This window comes from Haliaeetus albicilla, chromosome 1 (assembly GCF_947461875.1).
Source record: "Haliaeetus albicilla chromosome 1, bHalAlb1.1, whole genome shotgun sequence".
Lineage (NCBI taxonomy): Eukaryota > Metazoa > Chordata > Aves > Accipitriformes > Accipitridae > Haliaeetus > Haliaeetus albicilla.
The window spans coordinates 62,581,404-62,605,631 of record NC_091483.1 but is presented as its reverse complement, the minus strand read 5'-3'; the positions used below and the strand labels follow the sequence as shown (position 1 = coordinate 62,605,631).

The 24,228-nt window shown below is 34.5% G+C and overlaps 1 protein-coding gene and 1 long non-coding RNA gene across 6 annotated transcripts in view; one reads left to right on the top strand and one right to left on the bottom strand.

The window, feature by feature from the left end:
- Positions 1-24,228, top strand: part of PCDH7 (protocadherin 7) — a 299,101-nt gene that overhangs the window by 261,818 nt on the left and 13,055 nt on the right. The window lies entirely within an intron of this gene.
- The window catches only part of LOC138686857 (uncharacterized), a 38,924-nt gene continuing 15,986 nt past the window's right edge, over positions 1,291-24,228 (bottom strand). Inside the window, exons 4-5 of one of the 2 annotated variants that reach the window (XR_011326185.1) lie at positions 4,873-5,008; positions 1,291-1,487 (exon numbers count right to left, since the gene is read on the bottom strand). This is a non-coding gene — a long non-coding RNA (uncharacterized lncRNA). Of the gene's footprint in view, positions 1,488-4,872; positions 5,009-21,739; positions 22,722-24,228 lie in introns of those variants that run through there. The other variant, XR_011326182.1, reaches the window with a different exon arrangement.

The window sequence follows — 24,228 nt, the reverse complement described above, 5'->3', positions numbered from 1 at the left end:
AGATCACTAAGAGACAAGATGATAGCCTTCAACCATGCAAAACCATGACAGAAAAAAAGTGATTTGAAGCATGAGACATTTACTTTTTATATTAGAAAAAATACTCCAATGCTAGATGAAGTTAAGCTAGAACTAGATAACTTAGGAAAGTCAAGTAAGCTCCACATTAAAGGTTCCAAAAATTAAATCAGATAATTTCTGATAAGTATCCAGCTAGATCACTTCTCTCTTAGGACAGGAGGAAGAACAGATGTTCTTTACATGATCTTGAGGTTACAGAATATGTATTGATTGATTAAAAAATGCATTTCTTCAAAATCCAAGATAAACAGAGGTTTTCTTTGTACAAGGCATTAAAGTACTTTTCATCTAAGTGTTGCCAATGTAAAACTGTCCAGAGACAAGGGGAAAATGACTGTGTTGGAGAGGGAGACTAAAACCTTTCTTGCAAGTTTCAGGAATATTAATAATCCAGGAGATTAAGCTCAAGAAAAATCACAACTTTTTTTTTTCAATTCTACCTTCTTTCTTATTTGTTTTGTGTACCTGCCTACCCTATTCCCATCTTACACTTTTCTATACTTGGGGGTGGGGGGGAATCACTGTAAAAAATATCTTGCTGATTCTAGATAGCTTCTTTTTTTTCCTAGAGTCTACCCATATTTTGCTAAATCATTCTGTTTTATATCAGTTGATTAACAGTAATAGAGGATGCTTCCAATGGTGAAAATTTTGGCAAGCAGCACAGTGGAGAAGAGCTGCAGAGCACAAACTGCAGAAAAAATCATTTTTAGGTAAAAGCTCTACAGCAGAGTAGTCAGGAAAAGGATATTTATCTTTATGTCTTTATGGTTAAAGTTAGTTGTGGGAAATGTTCCTCATTATACAAAGATCTGTTGCTTGATACTGCAGTTAAACAGAGCTGAAATTGTGGCCAAAAGGCAATGTTTTTTCATGTTTTGGAACTGAAATTCTGCAAAAGAAGGTTTACTTTTATGATGCTTTCTCCAAAACTCAGAATCGCATTGTCACCACAAGGCTGTTTAGTTTCCTTTAAAAATACTGAAAGATTTCAGACTAATATTAATTGTAATTCTTTCTCTTTGTATGATAGATGCTAAAAGGATACAGACTGTAGAATTTCATGGGTTGTTGGTGTGAAAGCCTTTAAATCAGGATCTGTAGGAATACTTCTACCTGGTGAAACAAAGAAGTCAGTAAATGTCAATTCAAGATGATACTTGCAGTATAGTTGACAGAAGTTTGGCTGGGTGGCAGGTGGTGGAAAGCTTGAGTTTCCTCAGAGTAGGCAGAGTGCGGTTCTGCTCTGATGCAGTCTCTCAATATCTGCATCAAGGTGGAGCCAACTCCAGGCTAACATACCTTTCTTTTAGTACGGCTTCTTAGGCCAGGCTCAGCATTGCATTAGTGCTGCTGTTCAGCTTCCAGTGAATTCAGAAGCGTTGACACAGGGAGGCCAAAATTTTCTGTAACACAGAATGTAGACACATTTGAAGACAGAAGGTTTGTTTCACTTAGGTCATCAAGTTGCCGTGAAAGTCTTCAGATTTTCAAAAAACAAAATTTTGCTGCCATAATTACTAGCAAATCAACCACTCAGCTGATAATGTTGTGAAATATGTCATGACTTATATCTGTGTGTACATAAGTTATAATATTATGACAGTAAGGTTTTGGTTTTAGATTGTTGACATACTCATCCCCCTTCAGTTTATACACTATCTGGTGTTATGAGGTTGTAGTGTAATTTAAGCCCTTTATTTTAGGAACTTAGAAACATCTGTAAGTGTCTTCTTTTCTGCCTCTAACAAAATTTTGATTACTCATCACCCTTTATTGTTTCAAATTGTTTTACTTTACTATTGAAAGAGCAGACAGTTGACTGGACATAGCATTTTTCCTGTAGCCAAGAGATGTGTGTTTGCTTGGTAGCTTTGAGGATTTACCATTTACCATTAAACTCTCATTGTTAAAGAGCATGAAGAGTGAAGTTAAATGGCTGGAGCAAAAAATGCATGGTGGTATTTCTAAACAATAGCATTGTAAGCTAGCAGGTCATGGGGAAGAGCACTTAGGGTCACCAACTTCACTGCACTAAACATTTTGCTTACTATTGGTATAGCCTATGAGCATTACAGTTTGGATTTCTATTTACAGTTTGCTGTTGATCCAGATCATTATCTGGTATAAAGAAAAAAGTGCAAGTGAAGCAAAAATGCTGTCACTGGAAATATGTCAGTTTACACTAATGGAGAAGGAGCCTCATTATGCCAAAAATGGTTCCTGATAACTCTTCATTGCAGCTATGCTTAAGTATATCCGGATTTTATTTCTGTCTGTGTAAAGTTAGAAATAGTCCATTTAAGTCAATGGAGTTGGAATTCATGCCAATAGAAATGGAAGGGAATGATACTATGAATGCCAACCCTTCCACCGAAAATTATTTCTTAATGTTTTTTTTGTTTTCTAAGTATTTTTGTTAACCACATAAGGTATATTGATTCCAAACTTCACATTACCATATGTTATTTTCTGCATGCAGCATTGGGCAAAGTGAACATATGCTATTTTGTAAGCAGGAAAGAGATTATACTCTTGAGAGAAGATTATCAAATGTGATTTGATCTACCAATTATCACAGAGATCCTCTGAGTGTCAAAAAGAAAAAAAAGTTGACTCATTTATTTTGTTTTACACACAGTAGTCATACAGCTTCTCATGCTTTCCTCCCCTTGTTAAAATTAGCAGGAAAAAAAACCCAACCTTTACATGGGATATGTATATATATCTATCATTCATCTAGAGTTTAAAACAACTCCAGTTCTCAAGTCTGTGGCAGTGGTACTGTCAAAATCTTGGAAATACACAGCTGTTTAACTTGGGTACAGCAAATATTTTTACATGAAATCCCAAAAGAAAATAAATAATCCTGTTTATTAGATGCAATATGTTGTACAGCTGTCTTGTACAGTAATGCTGTATTTTATTAACCTGTTTTGAAAGTAGTATAACCTGATCTTTGTTTCTCTTTCCGATTTTAATATGCCATGCTTAATTACAGAAAAAGCAACAGTAATTGAGACACTTAAAATGAACAGACCAAAGTTAACCATCAGTGAAGTATCTGGAGTATGATGAAAGAGATCCTCCAGAAGGAGTTTAATATGAGATGTCATTCCAGCCCTGTCTTGTGCTATAAAGGAGGCAGAAATATATAAGTTATGTAATAGGGTGTTACGTGGTCCCTTCTACAACTTTTCTTTTTGTTCCATTTGCAGAGCCCAGGATAAAGGAGGATTAGAATAATGATATGTTAGAGCTCCATGATGGTAATATATGTGCTGGTCTCCCACTCCTAACAAGGATCTTTATCTTTGAAAGCAGAACCTGCACACCTGGGCAGAGCCTACAACTTGAGCTGGAAATAAGACAGATGCAATAAAGGACCAGGAATGCTCTCTGAGCCAGTAAGATGGAAAAGTAACCATTTTTGTACTGAACTTCAACATTTCTTGGAGATGAGAGTTCTTGGAAGTTCAGTCCAGAATTTGGGAACAAAGAGCAGAGGAACTGTATTTCATGCAAATCGTTACTTATCCTTCTTACTCTGCTTTTAACTATGGAGCATTATCACTGACTTCAGGAATCAACTGTGTGCTGGCAAGAATCAGTTTAATCAGGTGTTTATGAGTTACAGTCTCAAACACTGGAAATCAAAAAGCTTCATTGGTTTTAAAAAAGCAAACCCAGATGCAGATCTGAACCCATTAATTTAAGCATACATAGGTAACTAGTTAATTAATTCCCTCTGATGGGTCAGGGATGTGGCTTGTGCAGTGTTATGTTACTCATTCACCTATATATTCATTCTAACTTCTCCATTATTTCTGGGTGCTTTTCTCCCTAGAACTCGTCCATACATGTCCTCATTACATCACACTGCTGAGGTCTGCAGGCATTCACCCAGCCTGCAGATGGGTTATGATCTACTAGCCGCCCCCCTTGTGGATGGTTATATACCTGGTATATGTATGAAAGAAATCAGCTGAGCATGTATAATATTCTTTTTGTGTATATTTTCAGTATATGTATTCTTTTAATAAGGCAAATATTTTAACATTTCAAATAGATTAAGACATACCCCCAAATATATTTTAAAAAAGAGATAATGTATTCCAAATTTATTGTACAAGTGTTGGCTCAGAGCCCTGATCTTACTAACAGATGTTACTACACCATTAGCTATGAAGACTAGAAAAAGGAGAGTAAAAGTCGTGTGAGTAAAAGCTAAAATAGGATTTAAAATAAAACACAAGTGAGTGTGACGAAAGAAGAATCTGGTATTTACAACCAGCATTTTGATGAATCCATTTTTTTCTGAATGGACAGAAGAGAAATCAATATTTAAGCTGTGATGCATTTATAGCATGGGAATGTTTGTTCAATCTGATATTTTTCCATAATATGCATCTTTATTTTTGCCTCTTCATCATGCTCCACTTTACTGAAATCTTATTGCTGTGTTATACATGAGCATTTACAAATGCTTTCCTTTGGAAGACACAGTAAGAATAAGTTTCAAAAGTCACAGTCCAGTACAGATTCTAGTTCAGTAGCTTGTTTTAAAGACATGATACATAACATCCTATCACATATACCACCAACTCCTTGCAGACAACTGCTGTTGTTGAAGTTCAGTGCATTATTCTCAAGATTTGTCATCTTAAGGTAGAGATATCAAATTCACAGTAAAGCCTTTGCAAATACAGATTACAAGGTAATTTTCAATATATTGGAAGGAATGAAGAATTAGTGGGATTCTCCACAGTGATAAAAATTTAAAAGAATAACCTGCATTTGTGTGTGGTAGTGATCTTTCCATTGTAACATTTGAAGCTCTGGGTTGCAGTTTTCTGGTGGCTGAGTGTTGGTTTATCATGTGCACCTTTGATTACTTCACCACTTTGCACCTTTGGTTCTTTTATTGCTATCAATAAAAAAGAAAAAAAAAAAAAGCTTCATTAGGAAGGCAGCATACAAAGATGTGGCACAGAGTGTAAGTTAACATGTTTAGGGGATTAGGGCCCCATTGATGGTCTCTGAACTCTAGATACTCCCATTGTCAAATATCTAGGAGACTGGGGGTTCACTTTTAGTTTGTATATTGTCTCAGGTTAGTTTTCAAAATAGCTCATCCCCCAACGTTAAAGCAAAAATAACCAAGTGCCAGGACAACAGAACTATAAGTAAGTAGTGTGATCTGGAACATACTTTAGTCCTGCTCCTTGAAAACTAATATGGTAGAAAATTAACATTAAATGTGGCACTGAAGTAGATTTCACAAGGTAAAACTAAAGCTCATTTGGATTCATGGCCTGATTCTTCTCCAGATTTAAGGAAGAAGTAACAAATAAGTCTGATCTGTCCAACTAGCATGTCATGGTTGCATCTCCACTAGGGTCTCATTGCCAATTTCTCAAAGCATGTGTACACTCTTATCACCAGAGTATTTGAACTCAGGGCATATGACTGTGCATTACATTTCAGTTTAGAGATGCACCATTTAAGTCTCACAACTACTTGATCATTTATATTCATGTTTTCTGAGTATATCTGAATTTCTATTGCCTTACTGCTGATAGTATTCTAAAGGGAACTTCTTCAGGATGGTTGTTTCTTCACTCCCTGCATTTTTTCCTGCTATTTCAGGCTACTGTGCTAGAAAAAAATCAAAGAAAATCAGTGATAAGCTGCTGGAATGAAGATGGCATGAGGTGCTATGAGGATGTGTGCAGCTTTCCCTTTTCCTTTACTTAATTAATAAATACTGATATCCAGAAAAGTTCAGCATTTGCATAGGACAGTTAGATTGGGAATCTGGCATGAAGAGATCTTAATGAAGCACCAGTAGTGGCATATACCTGTTCTTTACAGTGTAATAATAGTCACAGTATTCCTCAAGCCTGCCATGTTTTTATGCACACTCCCTATTAACTTCAGAGAGAAGAGAGCAAAGCTTGTTTCATCATGTTCTCATTTGAGTTTTTAAAAGTGCAGGCATGAGACATAGCTATCCCTGGGATTGTTTTTTTTTTGTTCTGTTTGTTTTTTCCATCAGTTAATACTTTCTCTTACCACTGGAAAAGCTCTTCCATGAGACATGCCTGGAGTTCTCACACCTGTTTTCCCCCTCTGCCTCCTAAGTATGAAGCATTTTCTTTTCAGCATTCTTAATGCTCAAAGATATTACTGAGCCACAGGGAGCCAAATCTGCTTTCTTATATAAAAAAAAATGTTACAGGAGTTTAAAACAAACACACAAACAAACCAAAACAAATAAACAAAAAATAACCTGACTTCCCTACTTCTTATTTAGAGATATATTTTTTTTTAAAAAATATATATATAAAAAGAAAGCTAAGTTAACAGTGGCAGATACAAAAGAAAGGCAAGGATTCTGCATGCTGGTAGTTCTTGGTTTCTAGCAACAGGAGTTGAACTTACTTACTTAGTATATTACTAGGGGCATTCTGAATCTCTTCTCACTCACCAGTTCAGAGAACATTCCCTGAAATGTTGTTGCAAACCAGAATTTTCCTCTCCATCTCGTATTTCATATTTTATTTTATTTTATATTATTTTATTTTTATTTTATTTTATTTTCTAGATAGGAAAGGATGCAGGAAAGAGGTGAAAACTTTAAGAGAAGTCCCTGGAGAAGGCAGTTTTCTTTACTAACCTAGGCTTTTGCTAGTGAGAAACAAGGCATTATGGGGGCAGAATTGGCAACTGCTTGAGACAGTAGTGCTTATGATGAAAACAGAACCTGCTTTATACTAAGAAATACACAGGCCATGCAAACCATTGGCTTATTTAGTTTTACTTTTGTGTTTCTGAGCACAGTCATTATGAGTAGATACAGTGGAGAATGGGATTGGTGCCAGTTCAAGATAGGCTTTATTTCCGTATGTAATTCATAAGATGGAAAATGGATCAGTGAGATCATTGGTAAATGGTTAAAAAGGACTTTAAATGTCTCAGAGAACAGTGAATTTATCCTATAGAGAAGAACAGCAGATCAGGTAAATGATTAAAGGCAGAGTAGGTTTGCAGCTAGTGAGTGAAATGTTGGGAGCATTCCTCCAGTTGTATCCTGTTACACAGTCTTAACAGGAGGCAGCAATGGTGAGAAAGGGTGACACCGTCAAAGTCCACCTGATCAACTTGGCGAAATTTTCTACCCTTAGAATGTAATGTTTCACAAGAAAAAGAAGCTTCAATCTTAAGAAGAAGGTGATTGAATGCTAAAAGATTTATTATCAAAGGAGACAAGAAAAACTACAAGATAGACTAATCTGTAAATAATTTAGGGGACAATGTAAAATAAAAACCAGCAGGTCTGGAAAGCATGCACATCCAGCTGATAATACAGGAATGACTGACTTTGCTATAAAGAGAGTTTGGGAGCAATTCAGTTCATTCTAGAGTGTAAATACAGTGGAAAATGAACTTGAGAAAAACAAGGTGGAACAGGCAGATTCCGTTATTTCAGAAAATAGAAGATAACACCTTGAAAACAATTAAATATAGAACCTAGGAAGGAAATATTGCTGTATTTATGATAAAATTTTCCTGTTGAATAATAGGATTGTTTCCATTTTTTTTGTTGGATTTGTTGGTTAAATGGTGGGGTTTTCTGTTAAATATCAGGAAAATTAATTAATGTTATTTCTTCTGAAGACTCCCATTAAACTCAATAGGAAGATAATTATTTTCAGTGTTATTTAGATTTACAATCCAGAATGGTATGGATGTAACCTTAAAGACATAAAGAAACCGGAGAATGGTTCTTGCATGTTCCCACAGTATACACAGACACTGATCAGTTGAGGAAGATTGATTTTCTCTCTGAAAGATTTATAAAATGAGCATTGTCTCCTGCATTTTTATATTTGCTAGACCTGTTGCTCTTTGTGTTGGGGTGGACTCAGCAGAGCTTCCCTGAGAACAATGTTTGTTTTATGCTTATAGAGAAGAATCTGATACCCCATGAACAACTCCACTGTAGGTGGCAGAGTCAATATGCTCACCCAGAATGGTTTTCCCTCTTAAAAAAGGCAACAAAAAAAAAAACCCAACCAAACCAAACCAACCACAAATCTCAAAACAAAACAGAAAAACAACCCCAAAAACAACTCCAGAAAAATTTTTTGAAAGGCTGCCAAAAATACTTTTCTGTTACAGCTGAAACACTGAAAGTCAGAAAGAAGTGACTGCATAGAAAGAAGAAATGCTGCAATTACCTAGGAAAAATGACATAGAGCTGTCAGGGTTGTATGTGTGACTTTGTTTACAGGATCTTGACATAAAATTCATCATTTCTCTACTTTCTATGGATTCCATTGAAAGTTGGTGTTTTGGGGTTTTATTGTTGTTGTTATTTATTTATTTATTTATTTATTTTTAGTACCTGTGTATTTTTTTAACTTTCTAAAAGAAATGTTGGTAGTTGGTTTTTTGCCCTTTATATTTACATAAAGATATGTACTGTAACACCAATAATTTTAATATGTGCAAATATGGAGTAATTTAATCATAAGTAGTCAAAGTCCTAGATAAATTCTCAAATTTAAAGAAAAAATGAAAATTAATTTTGAATTCAGGTCTATATTTGAAGTTGATACAAGCATTAGAAAGAGGTATGGAAAGCTGAAGTCACTCAATTTCAATGGAACTAACTATGGATTCAAGTCAGCAAAATAGAGAATGTGAAGTTACAATTGGAAGCAATGCCTTTATTCTGTCTTGTTTGTTCAACTATCAGAAGAATGCATTTTCTGTTAATTAAATGACATGTAGAATATTAATATAGAACAGACCTAAAAATACAGTTCATAACACAGTAATTTATTTGCTTATGATCCTAGTAGTATAGTGTCAGAATTGATCAGATTAATTTTACTAGCAATTATTGTCCTGGCATTAACAGATCATTCTTTTAGGTCATCAATTACTTACACATATGGCTACAGCTGAAAGATTAAAAAAAAACAACACAAAAGCCCAGTCTTCCCCAGATGTTTCATTGTTGGCTATCAGGTATCACTAATTCCTTTCGGCAGGCCTAACTCTAGTTTGTATGAAAATCCAGATAGAAATGAAAGTAATGTATTAGCTGTACTGGAGAAAACGTTAAGTCAATTATACTCCTGCAAGATTTATAAGAACTAAAGTGAGTTTAAATTTGAATTGTCAAAGGAAATTTTACATGCATTAACCACTCAGTAACATCCATCGCATGTATTTAATTATGTACTGGGTTTTGAACCACCACCTCCAGAGCAGTGTAAAAAAGAGTTTTCTTAAACTACTGTTCGTAGACATTGCTGGGAATTACACGTGTAAAAGACTTGGAGTTTTGAAGCTGAGGTTTCACGAAAAAAGAACCTCATGTTAATATACTTTTATTCCTCTCCTGGTGATATGTTTTACAGTAAGGCAGACTTCACCTCGTTCCCTTGAATGTTCAACTAGTCAAGTGTTTCAAGTAATTTTAGGTTAAAAGATTGCATATGCACATCCCAGCACTTACTTACTAGGATATGCAGAAAAAGTTAATTTGGTAAAGAAGTTAGGAAAGCTGTCTGTCTCTGGCTCAATGAAACTCATTTTAATCTACAATTAATAAACCCAATATTAAGGCAGTATTTTTGCAATGTAACTCCTGTTATCAATCAATGTTACAAAAATATCATCCATTACTAATGCAAAACAGTTTAAAGCAAAGTGGAACTAAAACTATAAACCAAAACAATATTTTAGCAATTTAAATCTTGTTGCATTTATCTTCAAGGATCAAAGTTTTAGCTTCTTTATTCAACCTTCTCATATGCTGTTTCAGGGGTATATGTTCTAAGAACATTTTAATTCTCAATGAAGTCATTTGCAGCCTAAGCCAAATTTCTCAAACTCAACCTGTAAGATCTTCTCTTGTGCTTGCATGTGTGGACTGGATGCACTAAGAGTATAGTGAAATGGTAACTCTGTAGCATTCTGCTCTGAATAAAATGGCATTGATGCAAGTGTTTATTGGATTCAGGGTGGTGTTGCAGGGTCACACATTTGGCAGGGTGTGTATTTATGTCTATTTTAAATGAATACTCTCTGCAATACTGGACCAGAAAAGCAGAGTGGAGAGACAGCTGCAATGTAAATACAAAATAAAGAGTTTATGTTTTCCTAGAGCTTATATTATTGGTACAGACACTTAAAGATGAGTAGACTGAAGAGACAGTAGAAAAATGTTAAAAGATTGGTTCAGCACACTCAAACCGTGAGTAAGTACAATGCAAATTCAATTCACCTTAATCAGAACATTTCATATGAAGGCACAAGTTCTGATGGACATATTGTCAATAGATTTCATAGCTTAATTCCTAGACAGAATTCCAAGTTATTATAGGAGAAAGCCACCCAAGCTGGAGTAATTCCCATGTCTGAGACAAATGGCAGAAGCTCTATATTCCTACATCCCATATTTAAAAAAGTAAAAAAATAAAAAATAAAATAAAAATTGGGGGACAGAAAGAAACTACCTGGCTTTTTAGGGCAGTCTAAGTTGGTTTGTCTGGAATTCTTGGGATGGAAATAAAAAATTAATAGTAGAAACATACTGTACCCTTTCTATATATGTTTCTTGGATGTTTAGCTAACGAAATTATATTCATGTTTTCTTTTGTTCTGTGTGCTCACGATTTCCTATACATGATGAAATTAAGACAAGAAGGGCTTGTTTTTTCTACTGTAGGCAAATGGTGTAGCAGTAAAACCCCAGTGTCCAGTACATCTCACTGATTGCATTTGCTATTCCATTTTTCTCCTTTTCTTTAGACAAACACGATCTGTATAAAAATATATTACTGTGGATTCTGTCTTCCGAAGCATTTTAAGTAGCTACTTATTATGATTTAATTTGAGAGACTCCTGTGCCTAATAAGCTTTCCATTTAAAATCCAAGCTCTGAGCTTTATAAAAGCTACGTGGTCTACATGTAAACACTGTGTAAATAGCATCTGAATAAAAGGCAGGGACACACATTAGGAGCTGCCAGAATTGTGTTTATTGTGGCTGCCCTGCTAGCTGCCGCTTGAACAGCTGAAGTAGAAAAGTACTGATCGACTAGTGCCAGCTCAAGCGAAAAATATAACAGCATAGAGAAAAGTTAGAAACAAACACAGAAATGGGTTCTAGGAAGTGTGTATATCTGTTGGTAAAGGGGCAAGACAGAGCCATTTAATATATGGTTGTGAAACTAATGTTTGCTTGTGATTTAATTTAGTACAAAAATAGAGAATCAGGTTCTTATATTTAGGATCTGTCAGATAGTACTATGCATGGTTTTACAGAATCTGATACATCCTTCTGACTGCAACATTGTTTGAAAGGGGTTTTTATGTTTATACAATCTAATATGTTGCTAAAACATTATGACTGAAATGCAGATTGTTTCATATGATATAATACAGCAGAAATGTGTGTGTGACAGAGGGGTTGTTTTGTCTAGAAACTGTCCATGATAAAGATGAATGTGGGACTACAATGTCTAGCATACTGTATGGAGAACATCTGTTTAAATGAGAAAAAGAGTTCTTAATTGCTAGTTATGAATTGAAAGCTTCTAATGGCTTTTGCCTCACTGTCCAGTTTTGTTATTTGCTGGGAAACTGCATGTTTGTATTCGTCTGCTCTAAGCAACAGATTATGATTTACTTAGAGAAATTGAAAGTAATCAAACGTATGTTAATATCCGCTGGCAAAGATTAGTGTGTTATTTAGAAAAGAAAAATCTTAACTTCCCTTCTTCTTCCCTTAAATGGGAAATAATAATAAAAGTTAGATTGTTGTTTTTTTAATGAAATATCTGTGAATGAATTTGTATAAGTATAGTAATGGTATAATAAGGCTTTCAGGTTTAACCAGTGATGAAAGCACCTTTTTTTTTCTTCTTTTTTTTTTTAAACTTAGTAGTAAAGAACAATATTAGACAGATATATACAATTAAATTCCATTGTCTGTCATAGAAACTGTTGCAGTAGCATGATTTAGCTCAGAGACAACAAAGGCATAAGAAAAATAGGAAGAGCAATTTGTGCAATTAAAAGTTGGAAAAAATATGTCAGGAAGATACCTTTGGATGTGTATGATAAAATGGATTGCTGAGATGCTTGTTTTTCCTTAAATAGGAAGAAAGCTTTGGTTTTAATGGAAGAAGTGGTTCTAAAGATCTTGAGTTCTTTTGGAAATAAAACTGCAGCTAGCAATTCAATCTTTGTCTGTTTACAAATACTTTTTAAAGCCTCGAAAAGTGCCCCAAGTTCCTAAAAGAACTTATCAGGTTAGATCTTTATTAACATAGAGAAATACATTACAGTTGATCCTTTTTCAGCTATGATTATTCTTTAGAAGACAGGAACTTCTTTATTAAGTAAGAAAGAAAGTATACAGGAAAGGGGAAGGATACTGCAATATGTATACTTATATGGTAAGATAGGTTTTTCAGTTTTGTAGGTTTCTGATACACAAAGAAACGATGAAACAAGCTCCTCCAAAGAGGAGGAGGAAGGGTAATTAAAATAACAGTTTACTAGGGGGATATAATAAACTAAACATTGCTTGGAGTCTAAACCATACTATTTTCTAGAAGACAAATTTTTATCTTGCTTTTGGGAGGGGGAAAATCTTCAATTTATGCATTCAAGGAACTGTCTGGAAGATCATAATGGTACCTTCTCGCCAGAGAGATGGAGTCTGAGTATTCTTGCTGAACATGTTTCTTTTTATATCAAATAAATACTGACATTACTATGCTTGCAAGTAATTGAATTAGTGATGGTTATGGAGGCTTAAATGTACATCCTGACTGATAGTATTAAATTCTCTGACAAGATTTGAAGGGTTAAAGTCATGAAACTCTCAATGTAATTTGTCTAGCAGACTGATGGGAAATATTAAATGAATGTCGGCTTAGTCAGACTGCTTCTAATACTCTTGCAACTCATGTTCAATCATGCTGGTTAGTGAGACATTGATTAGTGTTGGGAGACTAATGATGAGCTGAAGAAAGCAGAGTATGACTGTAACAGAGGAACAATTGTTTTTCATGAACCATCATGACTGCTGCAGATCCCTCAGAGGCCTTCAAAATGTCTAGCAAGCAGCATGGTATTGGTTTGCGAAAGAAAAAGTTGGCCAATCAAATGGCTTGCATTCATTGTGTTACTTTTAGATCATGTTAATAAGTGAATGACAGCCTTTATTTGCTCATAGCAATCACATCTTAGAAAAATATACAAGGGTTTCATTTGTGCAATTATGGAAACTAACGGACTTGAAATTCAGCTAGAAACAAAGTGTCAAGTCTTCCTGCTCAAGCTGACAGATCTCTAATCAGTTGTCATCTTATATTTACTTTAAAAGACTTTATTGCAGGATATTGAATATTTTCCAAGGAGAGCTGATAGCTATGGACTTCATGCTATTAATCTGTTGAGAACAAGGTGGTAATAAGCTAAGTTCTAGTCTTTTGAGGGGCAAAGGCTTTATTGATAAACTGCTGAATTTTAACCATCTCTTTTTTGAAATGTTATTGAAGGTGTCATACCAGTTAATTAATTGAAATAAGTACTTGACATTGAACCCTAGAGAAAATGTTGGTAATTATTGAGGCTCAAAATTTAGTATTTGCTTTAGAGTTTAATTAACAGCATTATGATTTGTGTCTTGGAGCAGGTCTAGACCGTGCCATTTTCAAACTAAAAACCTTAGCACTGCTTTGACAGTTTTCGTGCCAGACAAAGCTTTTATGACTGGTGTGTTCAGACAAATGGGAGAGATTAAGAGCACCTATTTTGGCTCTGGAGGTGGGGTTTAGGCATATGTGCCTTAAAAACAGTTTCAGAAGGCTAATGTTCTAGTAGCTACCTTAATCTAACTGTGACTGTGTTTTGAATCATAAAGATACCTATAAATCTAAGTTAAAATTCAGAGTTACAAAACCATTTCATCTGGAAAATCCATGGTCTGGTGGCATCCAAAAAATAAGGCAAAAAAGAGCAGTTAAGTTTTGAATCCTCCTAAAACACATGAACTCAGCACATACCTTAAAATCAGAGTAGAAACCACATACATTTTCATTCAAGCATGGCTATTGGCTTAAAATCAGAGTAGAAACCACAGACATTTTCATTCAAGCATGGCTATTGGAAGTTGTAGGTACTATATTTAGCCTAAGGGGATTCAAGTCCAGAGCTTCCAACTTTTCCTCGTGAGGGCCATCATCATCCTGTAGCTGTGTGCTGCGCAGCCACTATCAGGAGCTACTGAAAGAGAGAGAAGCAGAGAGACCTTAACTCTGTAGCCTGTTAGGCATTCAACTAGGGATGGAGATCTGCCTTCTGAAATCTGACCACAGGTCCCTTCTAGCTGAATGCTTACCATTCAGCTAGAGAGGTAGAGCATGTTCCTGATCTTTCCCATAACCAGTAAGAAAAGAGAAGGCTTGCATGACATATTACTTGGGAGGGAGTGGGATTGTGTATGAAACATTCAAGTTTGAACACAGACATGATGTCTTGAGGTATCAGTTGCATTAAATTAAAAAAAAAAAAGTTAAAAATTGCTATTAAGTTCTCTATTCTGGGATACAATCCTGTACCTAGATTAAACTAAGCCACCACATGTTTTGTCGGTGCAACTTTCATCTTAGTAACTCTTACTGACTACTTGTAAACCAGAATATTTTCATGACACCATTTCAATTTGTTTCGAATCTGGGATGATAAAATCAAAATCTTGCAGAGGATCAGTACTGAAGGTCATGGCAGATTGTAAAATAAAGAAATGTAATAATGCAAACTGTCACAAACTTTCTTGTTCCCTGAAATATGCTGATACAGCTTTATGGAAATAAAAGGTTCTTTTTAAAATTGGTGTGCATAGCAGAGCTCGGAAGACAGGTACTTTCAGAACAAGTTAAGTATTTCTAATAGACAGTCACTATAACTTTTCACAGACAAATAAGCAAGTCTGAAAATGTCTGCTTTTGTTTGAAATGCTTTTCTCCACATCCTAACATTTCCACACAAGTTTTTTTCTGCATATGGCAAAAAATGCATAGTTCTTTTTACTTCTACTTGCAACATTATTTATTTCTCAGTATTTACAATATGAGAAATTCAAAACGTGTCTTTTAGTTAGGTATTAGAAAATGATACTTTTTCACAATCAAATTACATTTGGTCAATAAAAGACTATTTTCCTTTTTAACTTAAGACTGTATGTTCCTAATATTGAGCAATTAATTTGGGAAGTAATTGTGAAAGGCCGTGTTTTCAAATAAGTCTCTTTACCTAGAAAAGGGTTGTGTATGTGTCTGTTACAGGCTGTGAGGTGTTAGAGAGATTCTGCATTTCAGAATGTATGAGGCAGAGTTCTGATGTTTATAGCCTTTAAAATAAATTCTTTAAATTCTCTTAGAATTGCTTCCTGCAGAGAAGACCCTCATAATTAAAAACAGAGAGTAGGATAGAACTGCAGTGCAAGTGCTTTGATGTGTTGTATACCTGACAGATTTTCTTGAGATAAGATGACCTATAGTTATTGATAATACTTTTCTTTCTAAGCCAGATTTGCAGAACTACCTGGAGTTAGCTTATTTTGCATTTCATTTGATGAACAACAGAATACTAAGCATGAAGGAGGTAATTATACTATTCAGAGTTAGTCAGGTTTACTGTCTGGGTTGGCTATTCAAAACACTACATAAATTTCATTATAATTGCTTATGTCCTGTTTGGGTAAAAGTTGATTTCCTTTAAACATTAATGATTTTTTTTTCTTTCTTTTTTTTTCTTTTTAAATAGGTAGGCAAACTTTATAAGCATCAATGCCTCTTTTTATGTTATTTTTAACCTTCTTTTGCTGTCCCTTAAAAAAAAACCCAAACAAACAAAATCCCCCAAATCAAAAAACACCTGACAATATCCTAGTAGGACAGGATAGTCCAAGTTCAAAGTACAACAGTATATGTAGTACACCGTTGTAAATGTTGTTTATATTTTAGTTTCACAGCAGACAGAGAAAATTGGTGAAAGCCAGTCTTAATTACTTAAAAGTTTTCCCATCCTGTAAACTTCAGTTTTGTTCTTTTTCCCCTCTGTAATCTCATATGATACAATGCCCTTCTATAGTCTGTCAGTTGTGTTCCACTAGCAAGTAGGCATATATAACTTGCAATTTGTATGTTTAACAGGGTGAAACATGGTATTGTAAAACAGGAATGATATATCATGGCAGGCGTTTGTTTTCTTACAAATTAATTTTTCCTACAAATTATACACTAAGTTATTTGCAGCATTGGTCCATGTTTAAGGGTTAGGTTGATTTTCTATTACAGTCATCCCTTTGAACCTTATGTTGACATCAACAAATGAATCACTGTGATTTCAAAACAAAAGTTTTAAAACTTTAAATTGTACTTTATCATGGTGTTTTATCACCTCTGTCCTTGTAACATTAATAGGAGAGATGCGGTCAAATATAGTAAAAATTTTGGTACCATTTTTAAGGTACCTGTTTGAGGAAGATCTGTTATCTTTTTGGACACAGAAATTATCTGTGATTTGGGTATGCTATGGGTCATTGTCTTAGCGAAGAGTTTAAAGTTGCATAAACCTTCATCTGCTTTATCATAGTTAACACAAAAACCACATAAATCTCAAGACCTAATCTTTGCTTTCTGTTTAACTGAAATTGTCAGTTACTATCCTTGGAAGAGATCTGGATCACATTTTACATTTATTTCAGATTTGTGGCATGCCACTAGCTTTAGTTGATTACTTTGAATTTGCACTTCTCATTGATGACACAAATATCAGATTCAAAGGACATCAAAGCGGTATGAGGTCAGTCTCTGAATATGTGCTTTCTAGAAATTTAAATGAAGTTAGATTGACCAGACTTCTAAATGCTATGTGCTAATGATGTAGTGTACCTTGTGAAAGCTATGCCTTAGGTGTATATTACCTTTCCCTGAAAGACAGATTAGGTAAAACTGAATCAGTGAAAAATTCTCCCAGACACCTATAATTAGAGCCATTGCTCACTCCTTTGGCAAGTTTTTGTAGCTGAGGTCTGAAAAATAATTTTAAAATTCCTAAGGGAGTTTTCAAAATACAGATTATTGTAGAAAACCGTATCAGCTTTGTTTTACAGAATAAGAGATGCCTACAGCTACACAAATTTACATAGACTGAAGTATAATAAATGAGAGAATCTAACAACAGAGAAGTTAAATGATACTTGCTTTTTGTGACATTAGCAAAGAAATTTTATTCCTGATCTGCTCTTTCTTCCATTTCCATCAGTTCTACCTCTTGAAATTTGAAATCTAAGGTATTTCTGTAAGTATTAATTCAGATTAAAATGTCCCTATGAATAAAAATGTTATAAGTTAACAAGAAGAATTGTTCTGTTATAGGATGATGAGATTCATAAGTATTGTAACAGATTGTTATTTTTTTATTCCAGAAGAAGAAGATATAATTATTTTCAAATAGTTTCAACTAGAGGCAAGATATTTCTTTGCTGAGTTTCGAACAGATGGTGGTGTAAAATACATTAAGTCCATAGAATCACTTAGTGACAGACAAAAATCTTGTAATCTCTTGGAATTTAATTGATATGGCATCTCTCCAATGACTTTTAAACTTGTGGGTTTAGTACAAGCTATCAGAAACTTGCTTCTTTAATCTTTCTTTGGATACAGTGTCCGGCATTTTATAAGGAAGAAAATCAGATATACACAGCTATTCTAGTAAATTACTTTGATGCAGAGTTACACATTTACTTTTAGATTTAGTTTTGAACCAGGTAGAAGAGTTGGGCAAATCTGTATTATCCGTTGACAATTATTTGGATGCTACTTGCAGCCTGCTAATGTTATCTATAGAGAGATAGGGATATGTGTGCTTGAGACAATAAATCCAGGGTGGGGAAAAAGCATTCATATTAAGTATTGAACTATGTCAAAAGTGAGATAACAGATTTTATCTGGAAATGACTGACATGAGACATAAAGGTGTAGAAAATACCAGCAAAATTCAACCTATTAAGTCTGATTCCTTAAAGGAAAATAAGGGAGACCTGTCTCTCACAGACATTTCTTGAACCATGAAAACTGTTTAAAGGGCATCCTAATTTATCCAGTTCACAAAGCTATCTGTGATGGCAGGAAAAGATTTTTTTTCTTGAAATGGATGCCTTATTCTCTTTCTCCCAGTAGCTGCTCAGAGCCTTTTGTCTATTTATATTCATTATTGTTGCTGTAAGAACAGTGCTGTTTTTCATTATTTCATTGGCATGAGAAGCCCTGATTCAGTTTTGCTGTCAATTTTGACCTCTTTCTGTACCTCCTCTACTTTCAGTGACTAAAAGCATCATTAAATAGAAACAGAGAAAACCCCATAAAATACTTCTGCAGCAGCACAAAATAAGTTTAACAACGCTCAAGATGTATGCAATTGTAGTTCGTGTCTATGGTAGGGTAAAGCATGCACTGAGAGTTTGTTTAGCTGTTTATTGCATTGCTACATATTTAGTGAGTTTTCACATACCTTGTGGGAAAGAGATTTGAGAGTATACATAAATAGTCTAATAAAAAATAAGATTGTCAAAATACCTTCACACAAAGAGCAGAATAAAATCAATATTAATTTTAATGCTGATAAGCATTTTTTTGTCCAAATGTTTTGAGAACATATTAATTCTTCCATTTACTTTCTACTGGTATCACACAAAAGTAAACAGATAATTGTCAATTTTATCTAGGCAGCCACTCATCTCTGGTTTGAAACATAATATATCTGTGTATGGTCATGCTTTACCAGTCCAATTAAACTAATTAACTTGAAGTGTAAGTTTCATAAACTAATCACTGGTGTCCACCACTGTGGACTATGAGTTTATCCACTATGCTTAGTCTAGGCCTAATTTAATGGATCACTATCAGAGGTGCTTTGTTTAAAAAGGGGAATGAAATATACTCATCAGCTCTCCCTGCTGCTCACTCCTGTACAAGGACCATGAAATATCCAGGTGTGATGCCCAGGTTCTGGTAGGACTTCATTCAACTCTGGTAGGAGCATGCCATTCTCTTTGAACAATTTTCCTGGAATGATTCCATCCTCTGACAATTATGGTGGCTCGGGTAATTGATATTTGCGTACACAATTTTTTGCCTCAAGTTGCAGCTTCGAAGTTGACTCAAGTAGAAACTAATTGTACCAGCCGATAGTGAATCTATTATATGAATAAATTAGATATACTCTAGTGTATAATGCTTTACATTCGCAAGAACCACAATCCTAACTGGCATCTCTATTATGATCTCAGAAAGGAGCCAGAGACTAAAACACTGTGCAGAGAACAACTTCCTACTGAATCTTTTTCATTTAGGAAATCATATTCTGAATGTCCTGGCAGGAAGATGTCTGCACAAAGTATGAACCATATGACCTAGCCTTGATACTTTGTGGGGGCAAGAGTAGGCAATGACCATTTAATAAATTAACAATTTAATAAAAACTTGTCTGAAATAATAATTGCCAAAATACCAAATTACTCCTTCCCCTTTAACAATAATTGTCTTTTAAGTCAGATAAAATCTGCAAGTTTTGTATTTTTCTGTCTGATTCAGTCTGATAAACTTGTTTTCATCTTCTACTTCTTTATGTTCTGTCCAACTCCTATATTTGACCCCTTATCCAGTGGTTTTCCATGTCTTGTTTAGATTTTCAAAACAATCCAACAGCAGCTAAGTGATTATGATCACTGCAACTGATATTGGGTAGATTAGCAGAAATGACTCTGTGGATTTACATTGGGAATAATCAAGAGGATTATTTTATTTCCCTATACTTTAGTCAATACATTTAATACACTAATGTCTTAATTTTATTCAGTATAGGTACTCTTTAAAAAAAAAATTGTTTAACCTCCCTGTTAATAGATTTTGCTTGACTGGGTTTTATGCTACCCTAGTAGATATAATTAGGGTTTTCTCCTATGCATTGTCAAGAATTTAGTCATGCATTGCAAGTGGAGCAAGCTTAACATTGTCCAGTTTCAAATGTTTTGTCAATTATACTGGAGTCTGAATGAAAGCATAAAATAATAATGTAAGAAACTTCTTTGTATTCAAATGAGTGAAACAAGCTGGAGATTGTCTGATTCATTCTTGAAAAAGTAGATGTTGGCTATGAAGCAGTAGTCCAAAGCATATGTACTGCACTTCTGAAGAAATCTGGAAGTGTCACAAACTGGTGAACAATGGAGTATTTTCTGAGATTGAAAGTTTTATGGGTATGGGTATACACTTTGGCAACCAAGTTAAGCAAAAGCGTACTGACTGATTTTAATATTGTGCTGCAAAACACAAGAGCAGACAAATTGCAATATTAAACATTCTTAAACCAAGAGAATGGATTCATTAAAGAGTACTTCCACTGGAGTCACTTCTGACAAAAATTATTCCATTTTTACTTTGGGACTGGGAAATACTTCACATATTTTGGAGGAATATCTAAAGAAATCAGTAGAGGGGTATGCTCAACTGTCCATTCAAGTAAGTGGCTTAGGAAATCTGAAGTAAATGTTACCTAGTAGCTGGTGAAGCAACGAAAAACCCAGTATCTTCGTCTAAGGGATGAGAGATAGCTCCTGACTAATATGCTTAGCCATCCCTGTTCAAGTCCAATCTTGCCTTTAACTTTCATGAAGACACAGTTCTATTTATAAGGTAAGAATTCTACTTCGTCAACTCTTATAACTGTTGAGTGAATGAAACACTATAGGATATTTAGGGTCAAGGGCAGGGGTCAAAAAACTATGATACACACTACAGGCTCCATTAGATTCCCCCTCCCACAAGAAGGATCGAGACTGCTATTTCTGACAGGCTTAGACTTTGCAAGTAAAACTTGATCTTTCTGTCTTTTCTGTTTTGTTTCATTCAAACTTCTTCTATACTTTCCATTAGTATATAAAAAAAAAATCATTATACTTTTCCATTCTATATTGAGATAAACAGTGATACTGTAACCTCTTTTAGTATAACATCCCTATGATTCATGTGTATGATTACAGTCCATCTACTGTACATGCACAAGGGGAATTAGTGCTGTGCTTAATACTTAATTACTAATGGACTGTAACCCAAATGAATCTGTCATAAGTGTGTAACCATTCTGAGCTGATGTTTGTAATTAATTCACTAGCTGTAATCTGCACACACAGCTGAAAAATCAATTAAAAAATTAATGAAAAAAATCCCTTTGAGCAGGACATAAATCACACTGAGAGATTCATTATCTTTCTGTATTTGCCTCTCCATTTTTTGAGGTTTGAAGACTTTTCCACAAACTTACTCTAAAAACTACAGTAACAACAAAAAAACCCAAACAACCGTCACCCTCCCCTGCACCATCTCAATGAGAAAGCATCAGTACTTATAACAAAATTACAAACTTACTCAGGTGGATTAATTCCGGGGTAGATTTTACCTCTTAGGAAAAGTTGAGGGTTCCTAAATAATTGATCTAAAGACTGGACTGTCACTATGGCTCATGGCACAGACATGGAATAAAAGACAAGAGTCTGTAACTTGTTAATCAGTAAATAATTTCCTTTCCCTGTGACAAGTGGAAGTATTGCCATTTACTCCTGAGTTGTATGATTTTATACTTCTGTTATGCTTCACAATTAATGAAGATAAGCACTGTATTTTATAAAATTTACCATCATTTCTTCTGGAGTATACTTATACAAACAGGAAAAATGTGCATTAATATAATAATCTTAAAATTTTTTTTATTTCTGTTGTTAACATTCATTTAGGTCTTGCATCATGTAGATCTTCTGCTAAAGGAATGAAAATGCATTCTTTGTACTTTTCAATTCACTGAATTGAATTAAATTTGGTTCAGCATCCCAGATCTTGCTAGTATGATTAAGTAAGTAAAATTACAAATTTATATGTGTATTTGTGAGAGGAACATGTATGACATGAACAGATAAGTGAGTATTTTTTCCATTGTGTAGGATAAAGTTCCCTTTATGCGATATAAAAGGTTAAATGGATCCTTCACATGATTGCTATATTTCTTCTTACAACACAACTTCTTCTTGACAGCTACAAAAAAGACAAGTAGTCACAAGTTATTTGTTTCTGTTTCATGCTGAGCTCTATTTAGATGATAATTTGCAGGCAAAGCATGGAGAACTTTCTTGTTCCCCTCATTTGAAAATAACATAATATAAATTAATAGAGCTTCAGCACATTTTACAGTTACTGTTCAAGTTTAACCTCTGAGGGTCTATGACTTGTAACAAAATAAACATTGCAGGAGTCACATAGAAAACCTCTTGGGTACACGAGTAATTCCCTTTTTATGAAAGCAATGCTACTATTTAATATATGTTATTATATAATACTTTGTTCTGTATATGCAGGAATGAAATAAGATCCAAAATCCAGCAATGTGTTGCTGCATGAAGTAAACTGTATGAAGCATTTCATTTTCAGGAATGCAGTGGTTCTATCAAGATAATCAGTTCAAGTTACTATCCCATGTGGCAGAAGAATTCTGTAAGAAAAAAGTAACTCACTGAAAGATATGAAAGAAAGAAATCAGTATTCTCCCTTAAAGCCAATTCTTAAACACAGAAGCATTCAGACAGAACTTTATTTTAGTTTGAACTCTTGTCTATAGTCACAAGTGGTTCAGTTTTGCTGTTTGTTGCTCCCCCCCCATTACTTATGATACACAACTAAGCAGCCATGTGTGTGTGGGGGGGTGTCTTTTTAATCAGTCACACTTTGAACCTAACCTTTAGTCATATATCTAGTGTATTTTTATATCACTTCAATAAATATCAAGCTTACAAAACAGCTTGCAACTCTGTCAAGTCACTGATTTTTTTCTATATATTCAACTTTCATTATTGATTCTGGATATCCTCTGAGATACTTGTGAGATATCCATGAGATCTAATGACATTGAACATCTTTTGGGATTGTGCTTTTAGTTTCTAAATGGAAGCAATGCATTCATTAATATCCCCTAGAAAACATTACTTGGAGTATCTCCAGAAAGAAGTTGCCTTTTGGATGAGATGATAGACATAAATTGGAGGGAGATGAGGGGAAGTCATGTAACCTTGTTTTTCTCTTCTGTGGCAAGAGCACTAGTTTTCCTACCTGGTGTCCATTCCCAATAAAGAAAATACATTATTAAATCCTTATCACCAAGAAATAATATGAGGGGGAGGCACAGAATACAGCTGAGATGAGCTAATAATGGCTGCTAGCTACTCTGTTCCCTTAGAGCTCCTGCAGTCCCGTCACTTTAGCATGAGTATCAGGGAAATTATGTTGACTTTTGAGCCCTGATTCAGACTTTTCTTAAGTCATCTTTAGGAGAGCTGACATTCTAATTGCTCCACGAATTGTTTCAGCTCAGGGTTTGTTAAGCACTGACACATTTTACTGAAGAAAATAAAGGTATGTAATTTGACAGAGTGACAGATTAATACTTTAAGATCAGATTGGCAGAACAATTAGACAGCTTAAATGTTTCCTACATCTTAATGTCTATGCTACTTCAGGAAGCCATAGTAAGACCTACTTTTCTGAAGGATATGTTGCCATTTCTGTGATAGAAGTAAATCAGGCTATCAAAGGATTTAACAGGATTACAAGGAATCTTGTAGCAATTACATTTAAATCTAGAAAATTAAAATCTAGGGAATTTAAGTTCAGCATGATGTATTTAGTATACTACTGAGCACTGGTATCACATAAGCTGGTACTTCTTAGTCCTCATTTTATATATGCAATTGGTCTTGTGAACGAAAATGAAATAATAAAGTCTGAACTACAAGATAAATGCAATTAAAACAAGAGAAAACTATGTGTTTCTAATGTGCTTCCTTTTATATTATAATTTCAGTGTTTTAAATTAGTATTTGTCTATAATTAAGTCTGTTGAATTTGATTTCACTTACACATAATATTGTATGCAACCTATATTATGGTGCTCCACTGACAACCAACTGATTGATAAGATTTGGGCCTGGAAGAGTATAACTAGA